The sequence below is a fragment of the Equus przewalskii genome, chromosome 4 (assembly GCF_037783145.1).
Source record: "Equus przewalskii isolate Varuska chromosome 4, EquPr2, whole genome shotgun sequence".
Classification (NCBI taxonomy): domain Eukaryota; kingdom Metazoa; phylum Chordata; class Mammalia; order Perissodactyla; family Equidae; genus Equus; species Equus przewalskii.
In genome coordinates this window covers 96,945,701-96,958,415 of record NC_091834.1, presented here as the reverse complement: position 1 = coordinate 96,958,415, position 12,715 = coordinate 96,945,701, and the positions used below count along the sequence as shown (strand labels likewise).

At 39.1% G+C, this 12,715-nt stretch overlaps 1 pseudogene; it reads right to left on the bottom strand.

Annotated features, from left to right (window-relative positions):
* Positions 1-1,501: 1,501 nt before the first annotated feature.
* Positions 1,502-2,438, bottom strand: LOC103552542 (olfactory receptor 2A14-like; annotated as a pseudogene).
* Positions 2,439-12,715: the final 10,277 nt, after the last annotated feature.

Sequence of the window (12,715 nt, the reverse complement as noted above, 5' to 3'; positions counted from 1 at the left end):
TGTTTCTTGTTTAATATATGTTTTCAGTAAGACATACGTAAGCCTAGGAATGTTCAATCTTTTTGTGAGAAAATGGCATAAATTTACTTCAAATCAAACTATAGAGCAATTTGTTAGAGGAACATTTTAATACCAGGGAACAGGTAGAAACTGAGAGGAAATCCATGGGTAGTTGTATGAAGGTCAGAAATGGGCATGTTGATTTTGAATTGACTGAGGAGAACTAAGAAAGGAAGAAGGAAACAGTAACACATATTATCATACAGCACTTTATACTTCAAGGGAGAAGAGAGGCCAGAGAGATTCCAAAGGGGACTATTGAAAGTAAGATGACTGGGGCTCCGAATGTCAGAGTAATTCTCAGCTTTAGGATTCTCCTGCACTGTCAGTCTATATGATTCCCTTTCTTTACAGGGTAAAGATTTATCTGTTATAAGAACTGCTACTTGTGCTTACACACTTTCTTTACTGGGCGTTTCCTGCAGAAATGCCAACAAAGGCAGTGGTCTAAACCTCCCCTCACTCCTGGCTTCTGCCCCTGACCTCCCTGGTGTCTTGCCCATGTGGACCTGCACGATGGGCCCTGTCTCCTGTCTCCAGGACATGTGGCTATAATCAACTGTTTTTTCCTGAGTCTCTACTTTGCCTCCTCTTGTGGCCATGCCTGACTGACCATTGTCGGGGACTGGAGTTGGCCACCCCAAGATATGGCTCTTTGGCATGAAGATTATTTGGGGCTGGTTACTTTTAAAACTTGCAGACAGGAAAGAAACTCTGAAAAGTAGAATTTACTTAACCTTTATTAAGAGACATTTACATTTGTAAAGGAAATCTCCATCTTTAAAGGTGTCTCCCTCTCTGTACCAGAAAGAAGGGGGGATGACCTTATCTCTAGAGACTCTTATCAATGCAGAAGGCAAGGACTTAAATCTGCATGATAACCTTACTCTTGTTTATTGTCTCCCATAACTGACTCCCTGCATCCCCAGCATCCTCCTTTGTCTTTACCTGAGTGTGGTATTTAAGGTGAGAGCTTCTGCCATTTTGGTGAGTTGCTCAGTTTGCCTGAGTGTCTCCCATGTGTACATGTTATAAAACTTTGTTTAATTTTCTCCTGTTATTCTGTCTCATGTGAATTTAATTCGTTGTCCGGTCATAAGGAGTCTGAGTGGGTAGAAGAAATTCCTCCCCCCCTACCCATTTCTTGTTTCTTGATAGTGACCTGACAAGAAGAAGAATTTTAAAAAGTCCCACTGTTTACCAATTTTTCAAAGTTTATGTCTTCTGGTTTTTGGAGCATCTCTAAGAATCTTTGCCTACCCAAGGTCATGAAGATATTCATCTGTTTAATTTTCTAAGGTCTATATGGTTTCACGTTACGTGCTTAGGTCTATAGTAGTCTTTTTTATTGTGGCATTTATTATAGCACAAAGCCAAAAATGCCACCCACCATATTCACAAGGAGCAAAGCCCCCTCCCCCATGATGATCTCTGCTGTCTCTCACACTGGCCTCTCCTTGCACAGCGCTCTCCTCAGGGCACCCTTGACCTCTGCGTTCCTCAGGCTGTAGATCAGTGGGTTCAGCATAGGATTGAAAAGACTGTAAAACAAGAAAAGGATCTTCTGCTGCTCATCAGGTTGGCTGGATTTGGGTACCATGTACATGATGATTACGCTGCCTAAGAAGAGCCTGACAACAAAGAGGTGGGAGGAGCAGGTGGAGAAGGCCTTTCTGTGGCCCTCCCCGGACTGGCTCCTGAAGATGGCAAACAGGATGTGTGTGTAGGACACCAGCACCAAGAAGAGGGGCCCAACTAAGATAAAAACACAGGATGCAAAGATAAGAACTTGCTTGAGCCTAGTGTCAGTACAGGCCAACTTGAGTACGGACAGGATTTCACAGAAGAAGTGGTTGATTTCATGAGGCGCACAGAAGGGCAGCCTCAGGATGAGAACTAAATGGACCAGAGCCAGATGAAGCTAAATACCTGTAAAGTGACGACCAGGTCCAAGCACACTTTCCAGCTCATGATGACAGTGTAATGCAGGGGGTGGCAGATGGCCATGAACCGATTACATGACATCACCACTAAAATCAGGCACTCTGTGTGAGCAAAAGCCAGATACAAAAATGTCTGTATAATGCAAGGAACAGAACAAAGGAGATGGTTCTTTTCTGGCTCAGAAGATTTGCCAGCATCTTGAGGACATTGTTGGAAGCATAAGACATGTCAGTGATGACCAAGTGGGGGAGGAAGAAGTACATGGGGGTGTGAAGTCTAGAGTCTAAGCAGATAAGTCCCAGGATGACCCCATTCCCCAGAAGGGTGAGGGTATAGAAGAGAGAGAAAAGTCCAAAGAGGACCAACTCCCGTGCTGGGTCCACCTGGAATCCCAGCAGGGTGACTTCTACGAGCCATGTCAGTTTGCCTGCCATGATCCCGCAGTGAGACAGACAAATCCACGTCCATGTCAGGAAGGTCAGAGCTGTAGGGCAATCAGGACACAGAATATTTATTGAATCTTACAGTGTGAGCACTCAGAAGCTACTACTTTTGCTTGATCTTCTATAATTTATTTTTAGATATGTTGTAAAAATTAACTCAGTGTGCGTATAAATTAGAAATAAATGCCCCTTGTATCAATGGAATAATAGAATATATGTATATAATTTGTTATAGATAATAAAATATAAGATAACATAATAGGATACATCAGCATCTTGCAGTACCTCTGTCCATCTCCAGTGTTTGTAGTGTTATTTTGATAGATTTATTTATACTTTACCAGCACTTGGTACTGAAATTTAGGCATAATTGAAAGAAGTCTGGCTACATCTTGAAGATACGTGCATATCCTAAATTCGTTAAACATGATGACATTTCTGCAGCCTTTTCAAATATGAAACTCAAAGGGGAAAATGAATTCACATTAACAGTGGGTACATTTAAAGATGACAGCTGTATTATTATTGTATTTTGTTTAGATGTTTTCTCTTATCCCTTTTAGTACCTAACATAAAGACAAATCCCAGAGCTTGTCTTATTTTATGATGCGAAAGAATCGTTTATTATCACTATTTCCTCCCAGCTTTGGCAACTCCCATTGTCATCCAATCCCCTGAAGACCGTCCTCATCACTGTTCCCATGCTGACCGCCTCCTGCTGTTCTGATGGATTCTGAGCAGCTCACAGGGAGTGGGACCAGCTCCAGCATCAGTTGTTACCGCTTTCTAGAGCGCTCCTCCTGGGAGGTGCCTGGGTGTGTCCAGGAGTAGAGGGAGAAAGGGTCCTGAAGGGCTGGATGGCAACATCACGTTAAGAGACTAGGTGACCTGGTGCTGTCCCTTTACACTCTCTTCACATTTTATTCCAGAAACAGGCTGAACTGTTTTTATTTTTAAATTAGTCTAAAGCTTCAGATCCAATAGAATATTTAAAAAATAATTTCAATGTTTTCCTTTAGTATGCATTTAGATCCTCAAATTCATATTTTAAAATTGGTATTATATAGAATGTTTTGTAACTACCATTTCCACTTAATATAAAAATTTAATGTATTAAAATAATATTTTACAGGTATTTAAAATTAGCACAATATTCTATTGGCATTTTAATTTTATTGTTGGAAATTTGTGGTTCTTATTTCTCTTATGTTTAGTAGTATTGAGATTAATATTCTTTCAAACTGAAGTTTTGTGTATAATCATGATTATTTCTTTAGGATACACTCTGAAAGTGAAATTACACACACTAAAGATATAGACACTTTAAAGCTATGATACCTAGTGCCAACATCCCTGCAAAATTTTTACCAATTTCTCCCTCTGATGCTGTGTGAGAATTATGCCTCTTTCTCACATGATCATCAATACTACAAATTATCAGTTTTAACCTTTGCTAATTGGATATGAGAACAATTTCATAGAATTTAAATTTGTATTTCCACTATTCCTTACGCATATTCCTGAGTGCATCATGTTCCAGTCTCTGTTCTCGGCTCTGGAGGCACAGCAGTGGATAAGGGAGATATTCTCAAGGGGAGACATATTGTGGGGAAGTAGGTGGTCTGCCATCATGTGTTCCTCACATTTCCATGGAGGGGAGGGACCTCCCTACCCCTGCTGAAGCACTTTGGGATACACTCACCATCTCTGTCCTCTAGTTGACATGATTTGCGAAACAGGAGAAAGGCACTGAGGATGGCCCTCCTCTGCTCCCCTGTTTGGTCAGACACATTTCCATGCTTCCGGTTAGAGCCTGCAGGGGCATGTTCTGTCTTTGGGGGTGGGGTGGGCTAATGTTTGCGATTGTGTTTTGGAGAGAAATTTTGTTAAAGATGTAAATGATGTTTTCCAATGAACCTCACTGATAAAACATATGTTTTTAATTTCTTCCTGCTTCCTGTGTCTCTTTCTCAATTTATTTTTTCTGACTTGGAGCAAGGAGAGGTCATGGTTAATTACCACCCCTAAAACACCAGGAGTAAACAAATCAAAAAAATATTTGTTGAGAGTGAAAAGTACTACAAAGGTAATAAACAGGGTAAATGATAGACGGTGACCCAGTTTGAAGGGGCTCCTGTAGATGGGATTGTCAGGAAAGGTCTCTCCAAAGAGGAGACACATGGGTGGAATCTAAGCAATGGAGGGGAGTCCACCCTGACTACAGTGGCATAGACCGCTCCTTGCACAGAGAACAGTAAAGGCCAATCCCAGGGCAGGAAGGACATGGTGAGTTCTTGGAACAGAAAAAAATCCAATGTCTCCAAACCATAGGGACCAAGAGGTTGTCAATATTCATAGCAACTCTGTTTATATTTTTAAAAATTTGAAATTGCATAAAAGTTTATAAATTAGAGATGGATTAAAATATCTGGCTACTTTTGTAACATAGAATACAATGCAGCCATTAAAAGATGATATAAGTCTTTATATAGTGAAAAGAAAATAGTCCACATAAAGACAAAGCACACCTTTATAATATGATCCACTTATATTTTAAAATATGAACTTATTTATACACATAGGTCTTTTTGGCCTATTTTCATATATGTAGGAAAATTCTGTAAGCTAAAAATGAAATGGTTTACAATGATTATCTTTAAAGAATAGGATGATACAGGGACCTACTTTTTCTATAAATTGTTTACATATTTTTTAGTTTGTTTTTTGATAAACTTTATGCATTATCAGGAGCAAAAATAAGATATTTCCATTTTGGAAAAATCCACAATGTAATATACAACCACAGTTGCACATTATTTTTGCTCATCCTGAGTCAATCCTCATCAAATTTTAACAGGAATCTCAAATCTGAGCGGATTTTCTTAGAGCTTCAAATGAGAGAAGTGTCACTACATTATGATAAATACTTGACCTTTGACAGGACAGGTGATATCAAAAACCTCAATCTCATTTTTCTTAATAGAGATTTCTCTTCTGAATTGTCCCGATAGAGAAAAAGATCAAGATCTTCTGTTGACTAAAAGTAGAAATAGCTCTTACATCTGATTGAAAATTATTGCAAAATCCACCAGAATATGGAGGAGCGTACATGCAGAGCAGTATTCTGAAGTTGCACAGTCAAGGAAAGTGAACTTTGTCATTCAGACAAGCACATTTCAATCCCCTTATAATTTTCTTATCTGTGATGTAGCTTCTCAGGATTTCCAGTTAAAAACAAAAAGAATTGAAAACAATGATAAATTCAGTATCTGTAAATGCGTAATCAGAAGTGACGAGGAATTTATCTGTCATCTAGCCAGGAATCTTTCCATCGGTATTTTTAGAAAAGGCACTTAGAATCAGCCTACTTTCTAGTGGAATGTTGTGTCCCAGCTCGGCTCATGGAGGCCTCCTCTTCCCCTAGAATCTCCTGGAGGGATGCAAGTCAAGCTTTGCCCCTGGGAATTCCCTTTAATCATATTCCTGTGGTTACAATGTGCTCACTAGTGAACACATTTGATCAGAGTGCCATGAACTGCAAATTTGAGAGACAATTGTTCTCTTTCACATGAATTTGTGTGTCTATACCTACATGGATTTGGTGTTTTTCTTAAAAGGAGGGGGCCTTCTTAGACTAACATCCTAAGTTTTGGGTGGACACTTCACTGGAGCTCCCAAAAGACAGCAGCAAATTAACGTCAGTAAGATATCTTACAAAGTCTCTCAAATATTATGGAATGCTTTTATCTGAGCTGATAGATATACTTTTGATTTCTTATTGATTGATGTGTTTTAATTTCATGCAAGCAGAGCACCATTAAAGGGTATATATTGAACTTCCAATTAGGAGATATATGAAATGAGAACCTTTTCAATTTTATGGAAAATACAAATTTAATAACAGAATGGAATTGGTCCTTTGTGGAGATAGCAAATATTATCTTAATCGGTCCCACTGAATCAAGCTGAATGGCATGTCAGAGAGCTCTTAATGCCTGAGGCCTCCAGGAACATGGACATTTTGTAAATTTTTAAAGCTCTTCTTGAATAAGCACACTGTGTTATCATGGTGAGCAAGGAACAGAAGTAATGACAGAAAATTAGATAGTGACTTCAGAAAAACTCCCATATGCATATCTTTGGAGCAAATAAGGACACAGGAAGCTGGGAAGAGTAAATTTCTTTCCAAAGATCATGTTTGCATGAGTCAGGGGAGGCCTGCAGGAGGTGAAGTGTGGGCGAGAGCTTGGAGAGGAAGGGCAGGCAGGCTGAGGGCAGGGCCTGGGCAGCCTGTCTGGGCCTGAGATGGAATCCTGGGAGCGCAACAAAGGAAAAGCCCAGTGGGCTCATCTGGGACCTCCACGTGTGTTCCTCCTGCACCCAGCCAGTGACCTAGGATACCAGGCACATGAACGCTTCAGCTATCAAATATGCATGCCGTTAGCTTCCTTGGCTCAAATGATTTGGATCATTTTCATAATCAAAGTTCACAATTAAAGCAATCCGGAATTATAGAATTTTACATGTAATGTTTTTAGGTAAGACATTTCTGAAGGAAACCAGTAGCCTAGAGAAAACCATTTCTAAATGGCAGGAACAAATAGAAATCTTAGTGAATGAACTCATTTTATCAGAGTGAACTACGGACAAACCATCGTGATACATGACATCACTTGCAACTTTTATAGTTTTGTAGGAAGGTCATGAGGAGATAGCTCTATAATGGGGGCTGTCTACACACACTAGTTGTTCATCAGCTCATTTGTGAGGACAAAAAAGTAAAAATACACAATAGAAGCAAAAACATTTTTTTTTTTCTCTTAAATATTGGTATGATGTACATTTTGAATTTCACAGTTCAAGTCATATTTTTTTCCTCTGAGAAAGAGCCTGTGGCAGATACAATAAAGAGGCAGTTGAAATGAAGATTTCTTTAAGTGTCCACAGTAGCTGCACGTTAAAGAAAGATCTTCAGTGCCCAGAACAGGGAAAAGTTTCATGACTACATTTTTCTGTTCTTCCATAGCATATAAATGAGCAGGGCCTGAAAAATGAAATATTCCTGATTGAGGATGATGACAGCACGGTTCACATGTTGGTCAGACATCATTCTAACCCCGATTTTGCAAGGTGAAGCTGTGAGCTTGAGTCACTTATTCTAAGCGTCATTGTGACCATCTGTAAAATGGTGACAACAGCTGTCTAAAGGGCTGATGTGAAGAGTAACTGCAGAGAAGTTGGTACATACTGGGAGTTGCAGGGCGGGTGTGAAGAATAAATACCACTCAATTGGCATATATTCAGAGTTAAATAAATCTAAGCTGTTATTGACAGTGTTAAGGAGACCACAAAATTGAAGGCAGACTCCAAACCATTGGGATTCGAGAGCCAACGAAATCGTGTTATTGTAAACTCTTTCACATTTATCTTGCTTTTCTTACTGGTTACTTCTGAGCTTAAATAGAAAACATACATTTTACTTTCATTTCTCTTAATATTTTTTACATTAAGCTTAAAAAGGAATTTAAAGAAATGGAATTATCTTTTAAAATAACCACACTCCTGGATTGAAGAAGAAAATACAGGTTTTAAAACTCAAATCCAGTTCTGTCATGACAAATTTCCCAATATGAGAGGAGAGTAAATGTTATGAAAGGAAAAGGGCCGTATTCAGGATATTTAAACTAACCCAAAGTAAAAGTTCCTATTGATCAGTCTCTGAGAGTGAGAGCCCTGGGCTGTCAAAGATGCAGATCTGGGGCAGCACAGAGTTGTCCAATTTTCACGCCTATTCAGAAATTACTTACCATCTCCAACAGTTACTTCAAGACTCAGCTTGATCCTAGTGAGTTGCATAGTTTAAGAAAGAAACAAACAGACAAGGATTCTGAGCCTACTTCCTGGGTTCAAATCCCAGGTTTGCTACATACTAGCTTTGTGACTATTGGTGCCTCTGTGTTCCTCAGTGCCTCCATCTGCAAAATGGGATGAGTACTAAGCCTTACATCATAGGATAGTGGAGAGAATTAAAGGAGTTAACACACATAAAGCACTTAAGTGTTTAAAGATATATTATTAGAAATTTGAAAACCATCACTGGAGAGTAACTGCTGGATCCAATAATCATAAGGAAGCATATTACATGCTTAACATTCCTCTATTAAAATAAAGAACAAAAAGAGAATCTGTCCACCAATACACGCTGAGTTTTTCTCACAAGAGAATGCCATCTATTTCCTGTTCAAGTGAGACATGGGTTCTTTTTCCTTACACAATGTTTCCGAGGATCTGTGAAGGCAGCTGGCTAGCGGGGGAAGGAAGATTAGTCTCAGGGCAAGCGAACCACTCCCCTCTGCCTTCAGGATCTTCTGTGTCCAAGAAGAGGCACCTGGGCCTCGTGGCCCCTGCAGTTCCTTGTAGCCTTTGAGCCAGTTGATCTCCTACATGGATGGCTAGCTGACTCCTCTCCTCTGACACAGTCATGACAAAGCTAAGAGCTGACACACGAGGATGAGTGGGACATGTATGGAGGGTCCTAGAAATTAGAGGCATTGTGGCCACACCATGGGGATAGGCAGTGGTCCCTAGAGAACCCCTCAAGCCCCTAGTTATGAAGACAGGCTTAGGCTCACACGAAAGTCATTTAGCCACTGATCCCTAGAGCCAGTGATCTCATTCACTCCCCTTTCCCATTTCCCACCTGCAGACCCCTGCTCAGGGCTGATGAACCACTTTTCCTTACAGTGGTACCATCTGTGTTCTTTTATCAAACATGGCCTTGGGCTTAGAAGAAAGCTCACAGAGAAGGAGGACTGGGATTGATTCTCCTCTCTAAAGCGGCCTCATGGGGAGGGGAAGCCCAGATTCACGGCTCTCATCACTGAACTTTATGATAGACTTGCTTCTGCAAGGGAGGGCTTTTTCTATCATTGTTTAACACCCAAATCCCTCCCCACAGACACAAATAATGATTCAGGGACAGAACCATGTGGCATTACATCTACTCATGTTCTCCCCAGAGAGATTTAAGGAGTTTGCTCCTTTCCTATGGGGTAGGTGAAATAATGAATGCATTTCCCATGCCAATTCATTTGGTTCTTTCTGTATCCAATGGTAATTTTTGAGTTTGTCTGGAATTTGTTTATGTTTTCTTGGGATTGCATGAGGTGAGGATGTCTCTAAACTATGCAAGACCCTGGCACAGAAAATAACAAAATTCAACACTGTGCCATAAGTTAATTTCTCTCAATACTTCTTTTATTCAAGTGTTCAAATTGCTCCACTCTCTAATTCCTTCTGTTCAACTGCAGAGGAGAGGCTGTTATTTCTTGATCTCTCATAGGAGTTGCCCCATGGACCCTGTTGAGACATCATCTCAGAGAAATAGGTGATCTCCCAAGGGAGACAACGCTATTGCCAAATAATGCCTGCACATTTCTCACTTACAAACATTTTTGACTTGACAGTTTAGATATACCTTTCCCTAAATTGCCTTATGTTTGCCCTCCATTTCCAACATCTCCAGATTTCTGAGCCACATTTTTATTTCTTCATCCTGGGTTAAGGGCTACAGTTAAATTGAACCAGTCTCTCTCTCTCTCTTGCACTAGTGATAATATTTAAAACTTGTCAAGTCCTTGCAGGTCTAACATCCTAAGAGTCTGTCTTAATCTAGTTCTCTAGAGAGACTTCGTCTTCAACTGTGGTGGAAGGAGCACTTCAAAATAAAAGCAATATATTTGATCTATTGGAGAGCAGAAAAATGTATATTTAAGAGGAGGCAAATTGGGGTTATTTCTTTTCTTCAAATAATCTGTGTGTCCAATAGAACCTCACTCCACTTACCTCCTTATTCTCCAACACGCACTCTCTACTTCCTTCAAATCCTACTCCCCAGTACCTCCTGCTCTTGAAAGTCTTAGTTTTTGTGTCAAGCCCATTTTCTCCTTGTGTTACCCATTTGACTTCAAACATAAAGCCAATCCTTCAAAGCTCTCATGGAGCCCTCTTCAACCATCCCAACCTAAACTGGTCTTCTCTGGTAGCCTAAAAGCACTTCTTATAACATCCTTCAAGGTTGTGCTTCAATAACTTATAACTTTTAGCATTTTTATTGTTCCTCTTTCCTGTATTGTACAAGCAAAGCAACATCATTACAGAAAAATAAGTTTCATTCATTGACACCAAGAAGGAGTTAAGGATAAAAATTTAGTTCCTGTTCATTCAGACACAAATAATTACCACTTTTCTTTTGATGAGGATAATATGACGACATTTAATACAGCCTAGCTTGCTTACCAAGAGGTGTCATGAATTGTGTCCACTTTGTTGCCTTAAATCTTTGAAATGGGTAGAGCAAAAACATTTACTGTAGAGAGTCTAAGTCTTCTTGTGAGTGTTACAAATATTTATAATGATTACTATTTTATATTTAGTAAGAATAAATATTGCAAAGCATACTTGGCTCCATCATTAGTGACAGACCTTTATAAAATGAAGGTCAGTTTAGAGATAAAAGTGTTTGCAGATCACAATAAAATACCTACAGCTGCACCTATACATCATTTTAACATTTTGCCATCTCTAAGACAATAACTCCTCCTTCACAGGCCTTGAGTCCTTTTTTATTTTTATTTATAAGTCCACTTAGAACTTAGAATTTCAATGGGGCCCCTGAAAAAGATAAAATAGTATAAGCAATGATGAGAACTTAGAAGTGTTGATGTCTCTTTTCACCATAACTTCTGTCATGGTATGCCTTTTTAACCATATGAAGATAATAAAGGATGCGCTCTATCAAAACAAGGGAGTAAACCAAGAAAGAATAAGACGTGAGATTAATGAACTAAGGAGTCCAACACAGGACAAAGCCAGATGGAATTGCTAGGAAATGACTAGTCCAAATAGTAGGAGAATGTAAATTTCCTGAGGGATGGATATATTATCTGAGGTGGCTGAGGAGGATTGACATGTGTAGAAGGCCATAGCAATGGGCACAAAGAATCCAAGCAGAATGAAAAATAGGCAATCAGTAAACACCACCTTTCTTGTAGCTGTAAGCATTTAATTAATACATACTTCCTGCTTAGAAAGTCAAGTGAGGAATATATTGGCCTAATAAAGTGTTTTCTTTTCAAACTCCTTGCCACCGCTGATATGTGGTGGATGAATGGACTCCAAGTGCCAGTGCTTTTCTTCCTTGCGCAGTCGACTTCTCCAGCAATTCCCACCTGTTGATTGGGCACTGCATTGCATTTTGCTTGGGGGTTGAAGAGTTGGTGCTCACCACCCAGATCTTCAGTAATGGAATGTTTACCATAGACCACTAATGTGACAGGCACAATACAGGTTATAGATGCTACAGGACACAGCAGATTGAGACAAATTTGTGTTCCCTTTGCTCATGTCTAGCGGTAAACAGGAGAGATACAGTCCATGACCTCTTTCTTAAAAGTTCCTACCCATCTTTACCATCCTCACTCTCCACCCACTTTTAGGGAAAACAATGGAATTTTTTGTTGTAAAAGGACATTAGTGCCATATGTACAAAAAACAACAATTCTGAAAAGTACAAAGAAAAAATCTAAACTTGTTCCAGAACACAGCACTTTGAAATACCGTCAATATTATTAGCTCAATATCCCAAAGATTTCTCCATGAATATATACCGATCCAAGACTACTGGACAGCTAGATGAATAATTTAATAAAAATGTAATCACATGATATTTTAGGAAAATATTTTGACTTTTATTTTTTGTGTAAAAAGAATAGTTTCTCAATATAAAAATAAGTTAAACAATTTGGAAAAATATAACCATTTTCGACACATTCGGTAAGTGGAATCTCGCATATCTCTGTGCTCTCAGAGAAATATATGAAAGGAAGAATAAACAGATAAGGATAAATATTTTTTATAAAAATAAGTTCAACTCCTCATGCTATTTTTAAGTATATGTGCTTTTTTAACGTAGCGGAAGGAAAAGTACCTACTATGCAACTAAAATATTCATTTTCTTCAGAATCCTTTTTTAACTATAAGATAAGATTCTTAATACAATCTCCTTGACATAAGAATAATTTTCCATTATATTTATAGATTGTAGCCATTAGGTTTTGAAAAACATTATGTCTTATCTGTAAAGAGTATCCATTGGATCCCTAAAACTGGAGGATGGAATAATTAGCACACTTCAATTTCCTGCTTCTCAAGATTCAGAAGGCTTGCTTCAGATCTTAAGCCATTTAGCAGGTACTGCTAGTTGTCTG